The following is a 22190-nucleotide window of genomic DNA, read 5'->3' as shown; positions in this document are numbered from 1 at the left end:
TGCAAAGCCCACATAAACAACCATCAAAGGAGGAAGAAGCTGCACCGCTATGCTATGGATCGGACTCAGTAGCTCTTCGCGAGTCGCTGCGGGTCGGTCATCTATGCCAAGCGTGTCACCCTCGCTCCAAACGACATACAGCTCGACAGCCTCATCCGTGTTGAACACCCAGCTCAGAATTACTCAACCATCACTACAAAACGGTCCTTTTCAGGACCACCATAAATTTGTTAAGAGTATTATTTGGACATTTGTCAAGGTCATCAGTTCCCGCAAGCAGCTAGCTATCAAGGCTCAACCTGGTCTCTATAAAAGGTGTGGTGTTGTAGGCCCGAATGTATTGATGAGATTAATTATCGTCCAACCATTTTTCAGAACACGCTGGTAGGAAGTGTTAAGAATCCATATAGAATTTGAGAGAAGTGGGAATAATTCGTTTTGTGTTGGTGTGTGTGTGTGTGTGTACAATCTAACCCCCACTGTCCGGCCGTGTTATTATGGAAGAAAACTGCTTTTTATTACCCTTAAATTAAAGCAGGTTTAGTCCGGGAGTTAGAAGGTGTTAGCTCTATTGCAGCTCCAGTGACCTATTTCAGAATGCCTGGTAATTCACGACCACTCCGAGGTCACTTTTACTTACAATAAGCCCCGCATGTTCACTCTACTGTAACCAGTTAGTTACAATGGATTTTCGTTTGTATGAGTTGTTGTTGTTTGGAAAATTCACGTATTTTAATTTAAAAGGCAGAAGGCAACACACAGCAGCGAGAGGGTTAGTACCGCTGCAAAAACACTCAAACGATACTAAAGGGAGGACAATTAAGCTAAAAATGGAGAATGATCGGCAAAAGGCATGCGAGTGGCCATGTTGTAAGCCTACCTCCGTTCAGGTAATTGAATTTTATTATCCTGACGGAAATTTCCCTGACTGAATTTGATAATTCTCAGGACCTCTTGTGCTTTTGTACATTTTGTACACCTCGTACCGTAAGCAAAACGGTTTTACACGGCTCGGCTCGGAAGTCATGATGGCTTCCGAGCCTAATAGTAAATGATCCTCGATCGTCCGTCAGGGACGATTCCCTCAGGTCGGTGGCCTTAATTGCCAAGGAGGGTCCCGTCTCGGCTCGACCAAGGTGGCCATGCCACGGTCAGCCGATTTTGTCAACGACGGAAGACGCCTGCCAGCCAAACGAGCCAGCAACGCCTGCTGAGCCGTATCTGGCTGATGAACGCCACCAGATCCGCCATTCTCCCGAAGCGGCAACTACACTGTCTGCAGCCCGCGCCGCAAGTTTCCGGCCACACGGTAGTGCAGGAGCAGCCGTGTGGGCCAACGCCAGCGTCGCAACGCCGAAGGAGAAACTGCTGCAACAGTGAGTACCGTTCCGTTCATAAACTCTCGCATACACGCCACAATTATGTGAAAACCCACACCCACGCGCCACAGAAAAGGGCAAATAAATATGTTAGAAAATGTGAAGATTCCTGTGTTTCATACTTTGTCCGCGTAGCCCCTCCGAATACCCAGTAACATGCCGGCCCTGTGACACAGTTCAGGGGTCTCATGCTACTGAGCTAGTTACCCGGGAGTGTCTGGTCATGCCATAGTCACACTACCTTTATCAAATGGATAATGGTATCATAAACACACTTCCAGATTCAAAAAATATTATTTCCAAATCTGGCACGTACCGTGCGGGACCGAAATCCGTACAGCACCGAAATCCGTACACCCTGTTGAATTTGTTTATTTATATGCATCATAACAATGTAAATATTATACATGAATACATATTCATGTTCATTCATGCATTAGCTTAATGTTTACGTCAACAATTAAGCAGAATGTCATGCAATTAAAATAAGAAAAATAAAAACCTTAACACGTGTCGGGCATTTCTGTCAATCGGTTGCGTTCTTAACGATTTTCTAAGAAAATCTGTCGGATTTACATCAGTTTGTTAAGCGTATTTCAGTGATGTTTGCAAGTAATTTCCTGAAGGTCGATCGAAAAGGTTAGTGTTTATCGTTTTATATCTCAATTCTAAGCAATGGATCGTTCATATGGTATTTATTTATCAAAGTTAGTACTGTACGGATTTTGATCCATACATAACAGCTGATTCTAAATCCGTACACTTGTGCATCACTAATGACGATTCTACTTTATTCAATGTTTTTCAGCAGATCATGGAAACTAAATACACGCCGGAGGATTTGGAGAAGACTGTGGCAATGATGCGTGCGGAGAAATCTTACCGAGAAGCATCCAGGGATTTTGCCGTTCAATTCACCACCATAAGAGATGCCGTATTGAATCGCTACTCTCTTATTTTATTCGTATTGTAAACGTTATATTATTAATATCTTTTAGTGAAGAGCGTCAAGAACCAGCCGAAAAGTAAAACAACGCAGCTCCCCTACAGGATATCACCAACACGCATATACAAATTAGGGACCATTCATAAATGACGTAGCATTTGAGGGGGGAGGTGAGGGTTTCAGAATTTGTGACCGGCCATGTATTGGATATAGCCAAATACGCTGCGAGGGGAGGAGAGGAGTATAAAATTGATCAAAAATATGCTACGTCATTTTTGGATGCTCCCTTACAGAGAGCAAACAGAAATGGGCCAGAGAGCATTCCCAGCAGTAGCTACCAGGGAGGAATGACCGGAAATACACATGAAAGTAGTGCGGGCGAAAATTGATAAAGAGAACGCAAAGAAACAAAGGATTGAGGAACGACAAAAGAAAAAGGTTGAGCAAGAGAGGAAGAGGAGGAAGAAAAGGAAAAAGAGCAAAGAAAGTTCCCTAATAAACAAATACCATGAACGAACTTTATCCCGGATGGGTAAACTTTCCCACAAATGGTTTGGATGATACCCCGAACACGTCGTTAAGCTCTCTATTATGGTTAGAAGCAAGAAAGCATTATAACTTGAAAAGGCAATGGTAACAATGGAGAAGAAGCAGAAGAAAGCTGTGGAAAAGAAGCAATGAAAGATCTGTATTTTTATGATTATTACTCTCTTGACGTATTAAATTAAATTAAGTTATAGTCGTTATTTTACCAATTTTAATTTTCATGCACAAAACGAAAAACTAATCCTTGATGTCTGTTCATTGTCTTTTTTTGTTGGTTTCTAAGATGGTTGTATTTTTCTTTTACTTATCCGCCATTATAGGGCTACCATCTTAGGAACCGGTTAATTTATCGCTTGATGCCAGTGGGTTGGTTGAGTTCCAAAGTATGGCGCATCTTGCACGTTATCACATGTCAAATTTCAAAAACCTCGAAGTTGTGATCGGAGGAAAACTCCAGTAAGAATATTTAACCCAAAGCACTGGTATAGAATAAAATTTGGAAGAAATTAATCCTTAAACATGATATTAGTTAGCATAAAAATCCAGAACAGTTACCTTCTTAAATAAAAAGAATTCAGTTACCTCTCCTTTGAATCGATTGGAGCATCAATTAATCTAACGCTGATATATTAGTTAAAAAAGTAAAAGTAAAAAAAATTAACTTGAACCTTTAACGAATGATTCTTATGTAAAATCGTGCACTGAATTCAACAATGTAGTCGAAAAAATGTCAGAAGATAGTTTTTTAGATACAGCTATAAATGAAAATTCACTTTAAACAAGTTTGATTACTATAATACAAATATCTCCGGTTGTAATGAGATTATATCAATAAAGAAATTCAAGCTGGAGCACGCGCGATGCTCACTATGCCCCACCTGTTCACTATGCCTCTCTTACCCCTATATCTCCAAAACTATCCTACCGAGATTTTTTTGGACTACATTTTTGGATTCAGCGCACGATTTTACATGGGAAATGACCATCAGCGTACAAAGTTCAAATATGCTGTAAACTAGTGTATTTAAACGAATATAGCTGTTTTGGACTCTTAGCCAAGCAACTACAAAAAAAAAACTTTATTCAAGATAGCAACACGTTTTTTTTTCATTGATTTGGATCGATTTACATTCATGTACGGATTTTGATTCATCCTCAACACAGTGTACGGATTTCGATTCAAAACTGTACGGATTTTGATTCAATCGTAAAACGCTGTACGGATTTTGATTCAAGATATGTGCAATTTAAATCCTTTTTTCTAATAATTAAAGGTAATTTTAAGACCTGGTGTTTGCAAATATTGGAAAAATAAAGATAAATGTAAAGGAAAAAGATGTGATACAGAGCATGATGTGATAGCATTATTTAGTATTGACCGTTAATGATTCTCTCGTGCTTAGGTGTACGGATTTCGGTCCCGCACGGTATATAGTTTTGAAATTTGTTCAACTGTATTAAATCTTTTTGAATGGACATTTTTTTACCAATTTTGTTTCGAATACCTCTTGATTCATCTGCTGGCAGCACTTACTGGCCCTTACCGGCGACCAACTCGTCTGCCCGCAAAAGCAACAACGCCTAAATCTCAAAGCTCTCCGGTCCCCTCGAAAATGCAATCGAGATATGTATAAGAACAATCTTCAACTGGAACGTACTCACCAAATCAATACATCCGGGAGCACATCCCCGATGCTTATTTTTCTCTCGCATGCCCGTGGTCGTCGAACGGCAAAAAAGGGAACTCGGTGAGCAATTTTGTGATACGGAATTTTCACTGAACATAAACCGCGAATTTACGAATTTCACCACTCCCAACTGCGAAACACGTTCAGAAGCACTTTTGGTACACTTTCGATCAATTTCTTTCGAAAACACAAAAAAAAAGTTGCAAGCGAGCCAACATTAACACCCGAGTCAACACCAATTGTGCCGAACTCTTTCACGCACCTTGCAGCGCGTAAATATACTGAAATTAAAAATTATCACTCGCGATGCCACTAATTTCTGGTCCGGGAGAAAATCAAATAACGCAGATTGCGACATCTCTTCTGATGCTCGCAAACATATTGAATCACGTTTTCAAAACTACCAATCACACCACGTATAAACGTTCGGGAGGCAGAGCGCCAGCGCTAATCCGGCAAATGCAGCCGAAAACTATGAACGCGAACGCGAACCGTATCCAAAGGCGTTCGAAACTGCCAGAAGTGGGAATAATTAGTTTTGGGTGTATATTCAGTCCCCAGAAAGCCAATAAAATCAAATTTGTGAGAAAATTAGCTCTCACGAGTTCAATCTCTTGAAGTCTCTCCTTTTTTACATATTCTGCACAAACGATACTTTCCGCCCGGCCCCATTCATATAATTCGGAAGGAAATCCTGTAAGGGGTGAATTGAATACACTTTAATACCAAAATGCACAAAACTTAAAAATTCATAAATAACAAAAAAAAAAATCAAAATACACCTTTTAAAGTCGGGTAGATGAATCGAAAATACTCATGTTGACAGTCCCTAGGATTTTCTTCAGCAACTTTCTCTTTGAAATAAATACTACAAATTTGATACGCTTACAAATAAAAAACCAGTGTTCACTCGGCTGTCGACAAAAGCAGGCCACTATGCTACGCGATCGTCTGTTTACTCGGCAGCAACCATTGTGTGGTCCTCCTCATTGTTCTTCATCAGCAGTTCTTTCGGTCGATGCGTCGTCGACTTTGGAAAGCAACCGTTTCGTGATGAGTGTGTGAGTGCTGACCACGTTTTGCGTCCATTGCTGCAATGGACGCACTCTGACCCTCGTTGGCGTACAACAATTTGCCATACAATGAAACTACTGGAAGCGGATCCAGTTCTGATGGAGGAGGCTTTTTGGATAGCGGAAGATAAAGTGTTTATTGTGTTGTACCTTTTGACTATAGCTTTAAGATGTATTGTATAGTGACCATGAATCCTCGGCTCTGTTAAGTTAATTCGGTTGAGCCTTATCAAATAAATTAATATACAAAAAAAAAAACAAATAAAAAACGGATAGAGTTAAGATAATTGATGATTGATCGATTAAAAGAGCTAAATGTTACTATTTGTTCCGTCCACTAGCGGTCCTACGTCAAGCTTCCATTCGAGCCCTTAGGCACAGACCCTTCTACTTTTTTTTAAATTATTTACACATGTGTCGTGCACAGGTTGCACATGTGGACGCGACGCCACTGGAAGATAACCAAAACAGTAAATTTAGGTTGGCTGCGAAAATTGAAGACTATGAACTAACCGATCGCGGCTACTCCATTTGTATGCACCCACTTCTATCACAGCTGATTTTTTTTTTCGCAAACATCTGAAAGCACACAAAAATCACTCTAAATTTAGTATCAAAAACTTGTTTATTTTTGCCAAGTACCTTTTCTATCACTGACACTCATCTAATTTCAATCTTCTGATTCGATTTTCCATTCCACTCCACAGAGACGAACGCCTACTACGAACAGGCTTCATCAGTGTCTATGCAAATTACTCAATGTTACACTTTGGCATATGGGCCCTTTCCACATGTTTTGCTAGAGTTCTGGATATGATATAAACCCATCGGGGCCCAAGACGAACACAATAAAATAAAATAAATTTTGCAAATCCGTCAATCCGCTCTCGAGTTAAACCGTGATAAAAGAAAAAGATAGAAGATAGAAGATTATATTTTGTTTTGCCATAACCTCCAGTTTGAATAAAATTGTTAAATGATGTAAAGCATGTAATTTTTCAGAATACTTAACCGTATTGTTAATTTGTTATGTTTGGTAAAACTTTACTCAACTTTGAGTTGCTTTTGATAGCCTTGTTGATGTTGAGCTGTCAACTGCTAAGCGTTCAATTTACAGTGTACTAGTCACCTTTCGTGTCACTAGTGCCTGGACAAATCGTGTCTAGGGGATAAAAGAGGAGTGAACCATATTGTTAATTTATAATATTTGACTTAATGTGTCGCACGACCGGTTTTAATTCTAGTTGACAATAAGCAACCTCGCCGGGGGCACCGGAACATCTTCGTGGGAGCCGGCCGAGTTTTGAAAACCCATAAAGTTTGATATGTCCCACGACGGGTTCTAGTGCTTGCCGAAAATTGGACACTTCCCCCGGGGCACCGGATCAATTTCGAGGGCACCAAAACATGCTCGAGTGGCCTAATGTGACCGTGGACTGTCAATAAGGCCATTACCAGCCGATTTTTGAAAAACCTTGAAGTTTGATATGTCGCACGATGAGTTTTGGTTCTTGTCGATAATTGGTCACTTTCCCGGGGGCATCGAGACTTCTCTGGGATGCTCAATGTGATCAAGGACCATCGCTATAGCCGCCGTTGGTCTAATAACATAATTTGAGTGATGTTCACCGTGTGTATAATTATCGCAGAATAGTAAAACCGAATGCCGACCCAGATAGACCCCAACGGAAACTGGAATAACTCCGAAATATGTATTGATCCCGACAAAACGCAGCTTATTGTGCAGAAAAAAGATTAGGAAATTGTGTTTTTAGAGCAAATTCAATTTTGAAATCCATGAAAATTTATACGTAAGGCACGCAAAGGTTAACAGAAAATTACACTACACACTTAGAAAAATTCAAGTAAATTAAGGTGCTCTGACACTGACATATACGAGCGTCAATTTTGACATAAAATTGAGACACGCGAAATTCAGCTCAATCAAACGTACTTTTCGTCGAGTAACGAACTTTCCAGTCTCCGAGCACATCATTTTACATGACATTTTTGTTTACGTCTCATCCTTTATGGCAAAGGTGGATTCCGTCGCGTGTAAAATTAGTTATTTCTAAGTGTGTAGGTACTATTTCGAACTGGGATGCTTGCAACTAGCCAGAGTGGCCCTAAAAAGCAGTGAACCATGTTTGTAGACATCCGATTATCACTACCCAATCAACCTAATACGAAAACCGGAGATTGATGGGGCGTATGTGTTCGAGTGTGAGTATGCATGGGTAAATGCTTCATCCTGAGGGTCGTCAGTCGGTACGAACGCTAGGGAAGAAACTCAGAAAGCTCTTTTACAACTTTGAAGAGGGTAGGTTATTGAGATTGAATAATCCGATTTGGCTACTTCCTCCCGAGTTCGAAAAAGTCCGACGGAAACGTAGTTCAAATTGAGTAATCTGTTTGTATGTTATATTTTGTCAATTCTGTCCGTTTTGCTCGGCTCGAGTGCCGATCTCGTATGAGAATGCTTCAGGATTCTTGGCGCAAAACTTTAACGGTTGAATCTAGGTATTGGGTTGAAAATATCCGCAGCACTCAGCTTTAACAACTTCTCTTTCTAGGAACGAGGATATTCTTTTCTCTGAAAGCAGTGCTTTTACAGTGCTAATTAATTTACAGCAGCTTAACACGAGATGAGAAGAAACTTGTGTTTCTTGAGCTTGCAGTTTTTTTTCGCCTTATTTTATTGCCCAAAGGAAAGAGTAAACCGTCGGAATTACTTTCTTCTCGGTAAAGCACGGATGCTCGCTCAACGAAACAGCACTATAGTGTAGTTTTATTACTCTTTTATTGGCCAATCTTTGCGCAATTGCTCTTTTCAGTTTCCCGGTTTCCAAAAGGGTAATGGAAAATTTTAATCAGTGCTTTTCGAAAACAGCAACACAGGCTGCTTTTCCGCCATGCCTCTCGGTGTGTTCATTGCTTTGTGCCACATGGTCACATCATAAAGTTATAATGCAAATGATTGGACACGGAATGGAATAAATTTGTTTCCCACTCGAAAGTTCAAATAGGCTATAGATATTGAAATTGAATGGCTATGGCTGCCTGCCACCACCGCCACCACCACTCTCAGCTCTAGAGATGGGCATAACGGATCACTTGGATGAACGGCTCAGAGCCGATTTGTTCATATAGATGATTCGGAAATGTTCAGCGGTTCACCGGATCACTTTACTCATGATCATTTTGGAATTTTGTGAAAGTTTTTTTATTCAACAACGGATAATTTCATTAGAAATTCATTTTCATCTAAATATACTTTGGATCCGTGGTTAGGAGAGGAAGTCTAACAATGTGAAACTAATGGCTCTTTTCAGCACCGTATTGCGGAGACGAGCCAGCCAACGGCTGAAACTCTCCTTAATAAAGATATAAAAAAAAGCACCGTATTGGGAGGAGGTAAAAATGGGCCTGTAGAAATCGTTATTGAGCCGACGACCCGATTCTTACTCAAAATCAGCCATAAATCATTCTCTCTCCATACTGATCCGGATCTAATTGACCATCCCTAGTCGGCTCCATCGAGCAGCCAACTACCGAAATGAAAATCAACAAAATGTAGTTGCCAATTGCCGTCTACAATGGGCGTTCGGGGGATTTTGTATGCGAATGAACCCATTTTCACAAACCCCTTGCCACGTCACCGTCTGTTTAATAAACACAAATAAATATATTGCATCCGCGTGGATATGAACGAAAATCATGCAATCCAGAGCTTTCCCCTGGTCCCGATTCCATCTCCGATCGGCTAGCCTATCCTACCCAGTCAAGTTCATCCGTGTGGGTCGTCACGACAAGTGCCTCTTTTTCGCACTCAATAAGTTATCCCTCCTGAACCCCCTCGGACCCATTCGTCTGCCTCCATTCGAATCTGTTTGCAAAGTATAAGTGATTTGTTGTGAAGAGTGGCAGGTAGGGAATAAAATTCGCTTTCCCAACAACAACAACAACCGCAGCAGATAGCGAATGGCACTTTAGGTTCAAGCACATCGCGCGCTCATTCGACGAGTGCTATTGATTTCGTGTCAATTTCAATTGCGCGATTCGCGAGTAAGTTCTAGGCTGCTGAATTGATTTCGCGATTACCGCCTCTCCCCCTCCCCGTGGACAGGCACTTGAAACATGTTATTATTATCGTTTCGGTAATTGGCGAGATTTCTACTGGCACTCGAATTTGCATACCACCCTCTTGAGATGAACTTTACTTACATGGAGACAGCATCGGAAATTGAGAAACCTAGTTTTGCATTAGCTGTTCAGAAATATGGAAAGGTGTGTGGCGGGATAGAGAGGGGGAGGGGGAGCCAATATGTCCCAAACGGATAATTGTCACTTACGATACATACATAAGATAGAGAGATGGAGAGAGTGGCTGTGTCGCAACAACACGTGGAACATTCCGGTAATGGAGTTGTTAATTATGCAGAATCCACCGACAACATCAGGTGGGCTAATATCGATGGAATTGCAGCTCTCGGCCCGGTATAGCTTTGGATAGTCAATGGATGTGGTTTCATAATCAGGTTGCTCCGGCAGTTAAGGGTGTAACGAAAGTACCATCGGGTGAACCCAATCACCGACCGGTCATTGATGAATTATTAATTTTTCGAGTGGCATTTGCATTCAACGACGCGGTGGAACTCGTGACAGCGCACTTTGCAATTGATATTATTATTAGAGTTGCTGGGAATTTATGGTTATTGGTAAGAAATGTGCCATTTTATTTGATAGCTTCGGGTTGATGGATTCGAATGTATTTCCAGGCCAGCCAATTTATCTTCATTGAATATTTATCTCGGTCGTGATACGTAGTTTGAATATTAGAATTTTAAGCTCATAGAAATTCGAAAAATTGCATTGAGATTGAGAGACTTCCACGATGTTTTGTAAATGATAAACTTTAAGCACTTAACTAAAAAGTTTAGAAAACAAACACATTTTTCTAAGTAGGTTAAAATAAATTTTAATTTTGAGTTTGGTTCTGGCATGGATTTGTAACAGATTAGTGCCACTGAGGCTGTAGCTAATTTGATAGTATTGCATATAATGACTACCAAATTAGAATGGGAGAGAGATCCATCCTACAGTTATCCGTTAATAGTCAGGTTAAATTTAATTCGTTTTCAACAGTGACATCTAGAAAGCAGTGATGCAAAATATCGACAAATTAACGACGATACTGAAAAAACAGCTTTCGTCATTATCACGCAATGACATTGATCGGAGGTACATGAGCGATTTGGCGCCAGTGGTGGCGAGGGGAAATACCCCTTACCTCTAACCAATGGATAAATTTGGTAAAAGGGATGCTCAATATGATTCGTAGCTTCCTTAAAATTGTCCTTTGCTCGCTTTCTACTTTGTATACAAGATTATCACACTGGCATACCATAACGGCACTATCTATTCTTTACTCCCATCTCCTCATCTATAGCGTAGAATGTTAGAAATATATATTTTATAAATAAAGAACATTAAATTCATTAAGTAAAATCAATCCAGCTGCCAAAGTAGGGTAAAGTAGTCAACACTGAGACAACAGGAACAGTTTGTTAACGGGAATAACTTGGTTGCGCTGGTTCTCGGCAATGCGATGATCAATCGTTATGATTCAGCCACCATTCGAAAGGTACTATCAACTTTCATTTGTTTTATCACCCAACTGGAACTAGGACCTTGTTGTCCTCTGCTGTCCGAAGAAGTCATCTCCACTCTACTCGATCCATGGCCACACCTCGCTAGTCTCGTAGTCTGCGAAGGTTCCGCAGGTTCCCTTCTACTTTGTTCGATCCACCTTGCTCGTTGCGCGCCTCTTCTTCTTGTTCCTATTGGGTCGCTTTCTAGAACCATTTTCACCGGGTCGTCGTGTGGCATTCTTACGGCGTGCATAGCCCACCGTAGTCACCCAGGTTTTGCAATGTTGACGATGGATAGTTCTTCCAGCAGCTGGTGCAATTCGTGGTTCATTCGCCTCCTCCACGTTCCGTCATCCATCTGCACTCCACCGTAGATGATACGCAACACCTTCCGTTCGAAAACACCAAGTCGTCCGAAAACACTGGTCTAATCAGCGTCTTGTAGATAGTCAACTTCGTGCGGCGGAGAATTTCATTCGACCGAAGTGTCCTCCAGAGTTCAAAGTAGGCACGATTCCCTGCCATAATGCGTGCTTGAATTTCTCTGCTGGTATCATTTTTGGCGGTCACCAGTGAGCCCAAATACACGAACTCATCGACCACCTCAATTTCATCACCGTCAATCTGAACTCGGGGTGGGAGGCTAACATTGTCTTCCCTAGAACCTCTTCCTTTCATGTATTTTGTCTTCGATGCGTTAATGGCAAGTCCAATCCACCTAGCTTCAGCCTTCAGTCTGATTTACGTTTCCGCCATCTTCTCAAAGTTCCGTGCCATGATGTCGATGTCATCAACGAAGCCAAGAAGCTGGATGAACTTCCTGAAGATCGTGTCACTCGTGTCTATCCCAGCTCTTCTGATCACACCTTCTAACGCGATGTTGAATAGCAGACACGAAAGTCCTTCACCTTGCCGCAACCCCCATCGAGATCCAAAGGGACTCAAGAGTGTCCCCGATACTCGAACAACGCACATCACTCGATCCATCGTCGCCTTGACTAATCGCGTCAGTTTATCGAGGAATCCGTACTCGTGCATAATCTGCCATAGCTGATCTCGAACAATTGTGGGCACGTTGTATTCGCGGCATTCCTGTAGAACCTGTCGGATTGCGAAAATTTGGTCCGTGGTAGCGCGGGCACCCATGAGTCCCGCCTGGTATTGCCCCACGAACTCTCTTGCAAATGGTGATATGCGTCGGCATATAATTTGGGAGAGTACCTTGTAGGCGGCGCTCAGCAGTGTGATCGCGCGGTAGTTTCAGCAATCCAACTTGTCGCCCTTTTAGTAGATTGGGCATAAGACACCCTCCATCCACTCCTCTGATAATATATCCTCCTTCCACATCTTGGCAAGTACCCAGATCAGGGGCTGGTAGCCTGTCGTCTCCTGCGCTTGCTCCAAGGTCTGTTACCGTGCCACATTCGTTTTCTGCTGCATCATCGTTGAGGTGCTCGTCATAGTACTGCGTGTACCTCTCAATCACCTCACACTCGTTTGTGAGAAGGATACCGGCCAAGTCTTTGCACATATCAGCTAGCGGCACGTAGCCTTTGCGCGAACTATTTAGCTTCTCGTAGAACTTCCGTGTGTCGTTTACGCAGTACAGATGTTTCATCGCCTCGAGATTTCGGTCTTCCTGCTAACGTTTCTTCTTTTGGAAAACCGAGTTTTGTCTGTTCCGCGCTTGTCTGTATCGCTCCACATTCAATCTCGTGCTGTGTTGCAGCATTCTCGCCCGTTGTGCATTCTTCTCCTCTACTAACAGTTTGCATTCGCCGTCAAACCAGGCAAGTGCTTCATGCAAGAGCTCTGGCAAAAATAAGAAGACCTGGGACGAACCTTTAGAAAAAGAACTGCAACATCGCTGGCTGCAGCCCAGGGCGAACTTGCAGCTGTTGAAACCATCGCTGTTCTACCGCGGGTCATATCGATTTCTGAACCTATCATTCCGCTTCATTACGGGCGTACGGAGCCTGTATTTGTTTACGTGCAGTATCATCCAGTGGGGAAATCTCTGTTCATCTCCTCACCTCTAAGTCAAAGGTTGCTCCTCTGGGAAATAGTAAGAAGCAGAAGAAAGTTATTCTTCCACGCCTTAAGCTCTCCGGTGCATTGCTACTGAGTCACCTCTTCCAGAAGGTACAACAAAGTCTAAAATTGAACGTCAAATCCTTCTTCTAGGTCGACTCAACCATTGTGCTACAGTGGTTGGCAGCGACTTCAATCCGAATCGTCCCAAGAAGACCTCCAAGCCCTTGGTACTAGCCGACATGTCAAGCCAAATTCGAAGCTTAAATCCTTGCATCCAATCGTTGCAAACGGGCTCCTGCGCATCGGTGCACTATGGGGCATTTTCATACAACCAGGCGGTCAAAAATATTTCTACCATTTTTTCACAATTTCTGCTATTATTCTTGCTTTGTTTCATCAATATAAGGTGTGCGTTATCACTTTTCAACATTTTCACGACCAACTTTTGAAAAGGGCCTAACTTTTGATTAATTAAAAATTTTATTTTTACGATTTTATAACGGTTACAGTTTCAAGCTTGTTTTCAGAGAATAAAATCTATTGAACAAAGACAACCTACCATGATTTTATTGGGGGGAATACCGTAAAAAAATAAAAAAAAATAAACCTTTTTTTTTGGAAATATGTTTATTTTTTTCAACAAATCTTCTGTAAAAAAATACAAAAAGCCATGATACAATAATCAAAATCAAATATGTTTCAACGAATTTCTTTTTATTCCTCTGTTCAATATCATCATGAACAAATTCTTCTTCAATTTCATCGACTGCTTTCATAAGTTCCTCCAAGACATTGAAGTTATTAGTATCGACTACTGAATCACTTACAGAATTTTCAAATATCATGAAACTTTTCACGATGTCGGGATAATCCAGGGATACTTTTATCTGTCGTCTTTTTTCCATCCAAATGGAACTGATCAGTGGGTCCGATTCATTAATGGCACGAATAAAGACATCATGTAAATTTTCTACTCTTGATCGTTTTCTTGCATGATGGGTTCGATATTTTTTCAATTGTTTATGTTGACTTTCTGCTGCCTCTTCCGCTAATGAACCAAGTGGTGCTGGTGAATGTATGATTATTTCTCCGGCATGAGCGAGAACTTTATGCACGGTTGCAGGAATTTTGTACCAATCATACAATTTAAGATAGTGCCTATATGTTTCCTTGCAAAATGCATCAAATTTTTCCGGTTTTATTGGCTCTTGGCAGTTAAAAGCAATTAATATATTTCGGAGTCTGAAAATTAACTCTTCATCATTGTTCAGCTTGGGATTTCCAAATGCTCTTCGACAAACGTTTCCTGTAGTACTGGTACCTGCTCCACTCGATCGTTGTTGATCTACTCTTACTCCAATTTTTTCGTAAAGCTGTGTCGTCACATGTTTTTTTCTTTGTTCATATAGTTCTTTGAACGATTTCATTACCTTCCATTTTTTGATATCCATTCTGTTTGCAATATGCAAAAGGCATTCGAAAAATCATATCCAAGCATGAAGTGGAGATATGCCATAATGCAAGGCTTCTTCGTTTGATATAAATCCTTCCTCGAATTTCTCTGCATCATTCATTACATTTGGTGTTGCCCCACATATTGGACAATTCTGCATCGACGAATTTCCAGTGATATAAGTTGAGACTTTTCCGTCTATCATACTGAGGACAAAATCAAAAACAAAGTATAGTGTAGTACAAGAATTTAGGCTAGAATGGGGTACGTTAATCGATTTGCTTGGGACCAATAGGCTAGTCAAGTAGTGAGCCTATTTAAAATTGTTAGTTTCCACCGGTTGAAGATACTATCAAGCTTTGTGTGAAGAGAAGGCGGCTCGCTGGTACTGTGGTGGATTTCACCACAGTACCCGACCCGTACCCGACCCGACCCGACGGGTTCGGGTCGGGTACGGGTATTTAAAAAATAAATTTTCGGGTTCGGGTATGTAAAAAAATATATGTCGGGTTCGGGTCGGGTACGGGTTTTTGAAAATTTAATGAGTCCGGTTCGGGTATTGAAATTTTCATACCCGACCATCTCTAGTGAACTTGGTGTGTCTCGAATGGAAGAATTTGTAGCAGAAAATTTCGATGTGGCTAAATTTTGGCAAAAGCAAAGTGAAACTTGCTATTCCAGCTTCATCTACTTCGGATGAGTGAACTTTTTCAGTGACAGGAGCCACATTAAAACACACCTTACACCGGGAACTTTGAGTACATTGACATTCGTTCACATTAATAAGCGTTTTTGGCCTACCGGTAATTAATGTTTGCTCTCATATTCACTCCTTTATTCTGTAAAATACTGAATACGAATGATGACTCAAAAATAAATATGTTGTTAAATAGTTTTAATTTTTGAACAGCATATCGAAAATTTCAGTTTTAGCTGAATATTTTGGATCGGGTTCGCGTTTATGATTTGTTGGGTTCGGGTCGGGTACAGGTTTCATAAAATTTAATCGATCGGGTTCGGGTCGGGTACGGGTTCTTGAAAATTTAATGAGTCGGGTACGGGTTGGGTTCGAGTATTGAAATTTCCATACCCTACCATCTCTACTACTGATCATGCAATCATATATCAGCTTTTCTTTCATAAGAGTCAATGTCGCAAAGGTAAACAATGACTTTTTCCGCGAATTACTTGAGAATGGAAGTTAAATAGGATACAAGGGTTTAATTGTATCCTTAATTGTATAATTTCAAAACTGACAGTTCTAATGTACACTCTCAGGTATACTACTACTTGTTCTCTACCCGGTTTTTAATAGGTAGGCAGATTTTTAATCGATTAGTATACCTAACGGCACCTTCCACTACCTTGACCAGATGCAAAAGGTACCTAGATGACTGATTTAATGACATAAATAGCTGTATTTGGCTTTACGACCATCATTCTAAGCTAGTCTTCTTTCTCGTATGGAAGAGTCTTACATTGTCTCAGTATCTCTCATAAATATTGCATGGTACATCTGTTACATTTTCATAAATGCTATTCTGAATTTTCTATTACGTCTATGAGCAATCAGCGACTTTTTTTCCGTTCAAGATATTTGGCCTTTAAATCCTTCGTGATCTTCCACGTTTTAATTTCCATCCTATAGGAAATATGTAATAAACACCCAAAAAATCGCATCCAAGCGTGCAGTGGAGATATGCCGTAATGCAGAGCATCTTCGTTCGAATCGTATCCTGCTTCAAACTTCTGTAAAGTATAAAAAACATTGTTATTTTTATGGCCCTTAAAATTTGAAAAAAAAATATTACCTCTATATCACTCATTGCATTCGGAGTAGCTCCATAAATTGGACAGTAGGACATGGAAGAAGTATCAGTTACATAATTAAGAACTTTGCCGTCGATCATACTCATAACGAAAATAAAATCAACCAAAACATATTCACCATTCGATAATTGGATTTTTACTGGAACAAGCTGACTTATTTGATTTTCAATATATCTCTTGGTGTTAAGCACCATCTCTTTTGACTCTTTGATAAATTTCAGCATAATTGGCCTACAGAACCGAATGCTTCGGGGTGTTAAATTATGCCACAAAATGTTTTTCTTGTTGTTCTTATAACAAAGTTGTATAGGAGTAGTTGTCACTGAAAAGACGTCACTGTCATCTTTTTGATTTGGCGTTGATAGCGCTTGGTTGTATTGTGAATAGCCTGTTGAGCCATCCATACCCCAGCTGCTTAAAAGCACTAGCTCTGTGTCATCGTTGATATTCATTTGTTGGACGATTTCCGCATCGATGATTTGAATGATTCTTTCTGTTGTATGATTCATGAGTGTCTGTAATTTGACCTGAAAAGAAAGAAACATTTAAAGTTGGTGTACTGGAAAAATATGTGGATATTTATGCCTACCTGAATTTTTGATGATGACTCTTCGATTGACTCGGCTGAAGGTGAGCATACTTTTTTTCATATTTCTGGCCACTACAAGTACGTAACCTGGCGCGGAAAGTAGTGCACTATTGTCTCAGGTGTTTCCGTTGCAAACCCACTGTAATCGAACAGATCATGGGAGCCTGCCGAACACGTCACTCCAGCTTTTCCATTTCTCAACACTGGTGTCGATTAATGTGGCCCGCTCTTCTGTCGACACGCAATGCGAAAATCGGCTCCTGTCAAGTGTTACGTTGCAATATTCGTATGCCTTGCAACAAAAGCGGAACATGTGGAGCTTGTAGCTCACCTCTCGAATAACGTTTTTTTTAACGCAGACCAGAGCATCAAGGATGTTAGCGGAGCTCTACGACCAATTCCGCTCACAACAACATAAACACGCTGTCACCGCTCACTGTGCTTAAGAAGGAATTTTCTTTAAATTCATTCCCCCGCGCTCTCCCAATTTCGGCGTCCTATAAGAGGCCGCAGTCGAGACCTTTAAAAAGCACTTCAAAGCGGCAATCGGAACCACAGTTAATTCTTCGGTCCGGGATCGCAGTACCTAGTGCCGCTGCAGCAGTACTACCTATGGCGGAACGGATGTCCCTTCAGCCATCTTCAAGAGTAGTTGTGCCAAGCTGCCGCAGCTGGTCCCAAGCAAATCGATTAACGTACCCCATTCTGGTATAAATTCCAGTACTACACTATGTTTGTTTTGATTCGCTATGAAAGTTTGACAGATAAAATGAGGGGTTAGTGGATTTTCCTATGTATCGAGGGGTGAATCGATTAGCTTGGGACCGAAGATAGTACCAGAGATCAGCCAAATAGTTGAGCACGTTTCTTCGGGACCTACTAGTCTTAGAGTTACCGCTATGGTACTACTGCTCCTGCATCGGAGGGCCCTAGTAAGAAGGCCCAAACGGATCCCAGCGCTGCTTCAGATGACGCAGCAAATCGGCTGCTAGAGAGCAACCAATTATCGGTGCTCGAAGTAGAAAATAGCGGTGGTGACGCCACTGAAATTGTCAAAAAAGAGCGGAATCCCCCGCTGTTTACCCCGATGAAGAACGTCGCCCAGCTTAGGAATAAGCTGACAAAACGCAAATTGTTCCCGCGATTCAAGATCTGTAGCGTTGGAACAAAGATCATGTGCACTAGCCTACAGCGGTACAAGTCGGTCGGTGAAGAACAGCACAGTGGAGTTTTACACTCACGATTTGCCTTCGATGAAACCATTGAAGGTTGTTTTACAGGGACTGCCGTCGTACGAAGCGGCTTCCGTAAAAGATGAACTGGTGAGGCTCGGATTAAAACCAATGAATCGACGGCCTATGCCCAATACCAACTATCGTGACCAACTGTTTTTGGTCCACTTCATGAAGGGGTCCACCACCCTTGCTGCGCTGAAGAGCAACATACGTGACCTTTTTCAGTTCATTATCGACTGGGAATACTACAAACCGCAACACCGTGATGTGACCCAATGCACAAGCTGACTCTCCTTCGGTCATGGCACTAAAAACTTTCATATGAAACCACGCTGCGGCAAGTGTGCTATGGCCCACTCGACAGTGACCTGTGTTCAAACTGATGACACCGCGCCGAAGCCGAATACCCGGCAATCCAGCCTCGTCGCCTGGTCTCAAATCTCCCACTGGTTCCCATCAACAATCAACGAGCCACTCCCTCAGCTCAGTATCGCCTCACTGCCGCAGCGGCCCTGCCAGATCATGTTTCTGCTTCGGCGCCTGGACTATCGTATGCCCGTGTTGCCTCAAGCGATTCAGTTGACGAATCTCCTTTCACATCGGAAGAACTTGAAACGCTGGTTGCAGAGGTGATCGTCATCCTGCGCACCTGCAAGACTCGAGCTGAACTGCCTTTTCACTCGTCACCAAGTATGGACCGTAAAGCTGTAAAAATTGCAAATTGGAACGCTTGCTCGCTGACGAACAAGCATTGAGAGCTAGTCGATTTCCTCAACACCAAGGAGGTTGACATTGCTATTATCAGACGCACTTGAAGCTCGAACTGAACGTATTCCTTCCCGACTTCCAGCTCGTTAGACTTGACCGCATCTGCTCCGGAGGTGGGGGAGTGGCCATCGCTGCAAGACGGAACATCGGCTACTGCCAAGCTTCCAGCTGAAATCACTTGAAGCCATCGGAGTGGAGGTGAGCACATCACTTGGCCTAATCACCATCATCGTGGCCTACTGCCCCAAGCAAACCAACATCAGGGACGGGTCGTCAGTGGCCCTCCGGAAAGACATCATCAAACTCACCCGGAGGAGCGGGAACTTCATCATTGCTGGCGACCTAAACGCAAAACACCAAGCTTGGGGCAACGGTCGGAGCAATCAAAACGGCACCATCCTGAATGAAGACCTGCAAGAGAGCCACTATAACATCTTGGCCCGGACACTCCCACCCGGTTGAGTCGGTCTGGGGTTCATGCGACCATCGACATCTTCGTAAATAAGCAACATGGGTCACAACATCTCGCAATCTGTGGCATTCCAGGAGCTGAGTTCGGACCACTACCCGGTGGTGGCCGAAGTAGGCTTCTCGGCTAATATATTTCAAGCATTCCGGCGCAACTACCATCGAGTCAACTGGGTGCAATATGAACACTGTGTCGACACAATCATCGACTACGATGTCCAACCGGGGACGTCCAAAGATGTTGACCGGTGTCTACAAACCATCGAGGAGGCGATTTCCCGGGCCAGGGAACAACACGTGCCAGTATCCAGACAGGTGAGTAACACTCTGAACCTTGACAGCCCTACCAAAGATCTCATTAGACTCCATAACACCATTCGTAGGCAGTACCAGCGTACTGGCCTGCCTAACTTGAAGACCAATTGTAATCGATTAACAAAGGTCATTCAGGCCAGTATGGTGGATCTCAGAAATAACGATTTTGCTAGAAAGATCCGCTCTCTCCCAGATTGTGCTAAGCCCTTCTGGAAACTTACAAAAATTCTTAAAAACAAGCCTAGGCCCATTCCCCCACTGACCCCACTGGATCGTCCCGGCGACCCAGTGGTTCATCTGATAACTCCTGAAGAGAAGGCTGCTGCGATAGGTCAACACTTCGTCAGCTCCCATAATCTCGGACAAAACATCGTCAGCCCTCATGAATCTGAGGTTGCTGAAAATGCAACGAATCTTCTTCAGACTTCTAACATTTTCCAGAGGAATCCGAGATTACGGCTGACGAACTGTTGGCCTATATCAAATCATCTAAAAACATGAAGGCCCCAGGTTTCGACAACTTCCTGAATCTGGAACTCAAACACTTGAGTTCCAGATTCTACAACCATCTGGCACTGATTTTAATCAGTGCCTCAGACTTGGCTACTTCCCCTCGTGTTGGAAGTCAGCTAAAGTCATACCCATCCGGAAACCTGGGAAGGATCCGTCCTCTCCTTCAAGTTATCGACCAATCAGCCTTCTCTCAGGGTTATCAAAACTGTTCGAAAGAGCAGTGTACCACCGGCTCCTAACATCTGACGATGAAAACAACTTGTTACTCGAGGAACAGTTTGGTTTTCGGAAAGGTCGTTCGACCGTCCACCAGCTGACTCGAGTAACAAACATTCTCAGACGGAACAAGTCTGTTTCGAAAACATCTGCCATGGCGTTGTTGGACGTTGAAAAAGCGTTCTACAATGTCTGGCATGATGGCCTGGTGTTCAAATTGCAGCAGTACGGTCTTCCAATCTTCCTAGTGAAGATAATAAACAACTATCTATCGGACAGGACGTTCCGAGTCTCTCTGAATGGCATCACATCGGATGCTTTCAACGTCGGTGCCGGGGTTCCACAAGGAAGCATCCTTAGCCCCATCCTATTCAACCTGTTCACCTCCGATATGCCGGCTCTTCCTGATGGTGGATCGTTGTGTCTGTTCGCAGATGACACATCCATCGTCTACCAGGGAAGGGTCATCGGAGCTCTGACTGCCAAACTTCAGAGAGGCCTAGACGTCCTGTCTGAATATTTCAATCCGTATCAACGCAGCAAAGACCCAGGTCATTATCTTTCCACACTCTAAATCTCCTAGACTTGTTCCGTCGGAGAATAACAAGATCTGCCTGAACGGAACAGTTGTGGAATGGTCCAAAAAGGTCGTGTACCTCGGGCTAACACTAGACAGCCAGCTTCTTTTCAGGGAGCACGTTGACAAAACCAAAACCAAGTGCAACATCTTGATAAGATCGTTGTATCCACTCATCAACAGGACGTCTACCCTGTCCCCGAAAAATAAGCTTGCTGTCTACAAACAAATCATCCTTCGCGTAATAGAATACGGGATGCCCATCTGGGAGAGTTGCGCAAAATTCCATCACCTTAAAATCCAAAGGATCCCAAACAAGATCCTTAGGATGGTCCTAAACAGTCCCCCGCGGACTAGAAATTCTGAGGTCCACCGCCTGGCTGGTCTTCAGACACTGGAGTTACGGAGAGCTGACTCCATCGCAAGGTTCAGAGATTGCTTTAGGCGATCCGATCAACAGACCGTCAGGGATCTGGCACGTTAGGTTAAGTTAGGTTAAGTAGGTAGAATAACAAATTAAAACATTCAAACGACTTTTAACAATTGACTACAATTGAAAAACATTACCCAGTAAAACACAACATGTACAACACAAAATCAAAAAGTTCACCAAAGATTAGCAATTTTAAACTACATAAAAATTCAAAATAAAGAATAATTTTACTACTAGTTGACGGCATTATTGTGGCGGACTCTGGAGAGAGCGGACGATCAGCAAAAAACCACCAGCAAAAGGATTAGCGGCACTAGCAGAGCATTAGAGGGAACAGCAGATTCGTGGAACCGCGACCGAGGCTGGAAACTTCGGTCCGGTCACGACATATTCCTCTTCACTTTGCTATTGCCGGACTGGCAACATTGCCCAGGCTCGCCACCCAGCTGTGTCCATGTTTCAGCTGATTGTCTTTT

This window comes from Ochlerotatus camptorhynchus, unplaced genomic scaffold (assembly GCF_037179485.1).
Source record: "Ochlerotatus camptorhynchus isolate MF236.1 unplaced genomic scaffold, CSIRO-AGI_Acam_v1.1 ptg000266l, whole genome shotgun sequence".
Taxonomy (NCBI): domain Eukaryota; kingdom Metazoa; phylum Arthropoda; class Insecta; order Diptera; family Culicidae; genus Ochlerotatus; species Ochlerotatus camptorhynchus.
Note: the sequence above shows the minus strand (reverse complement) of the source record.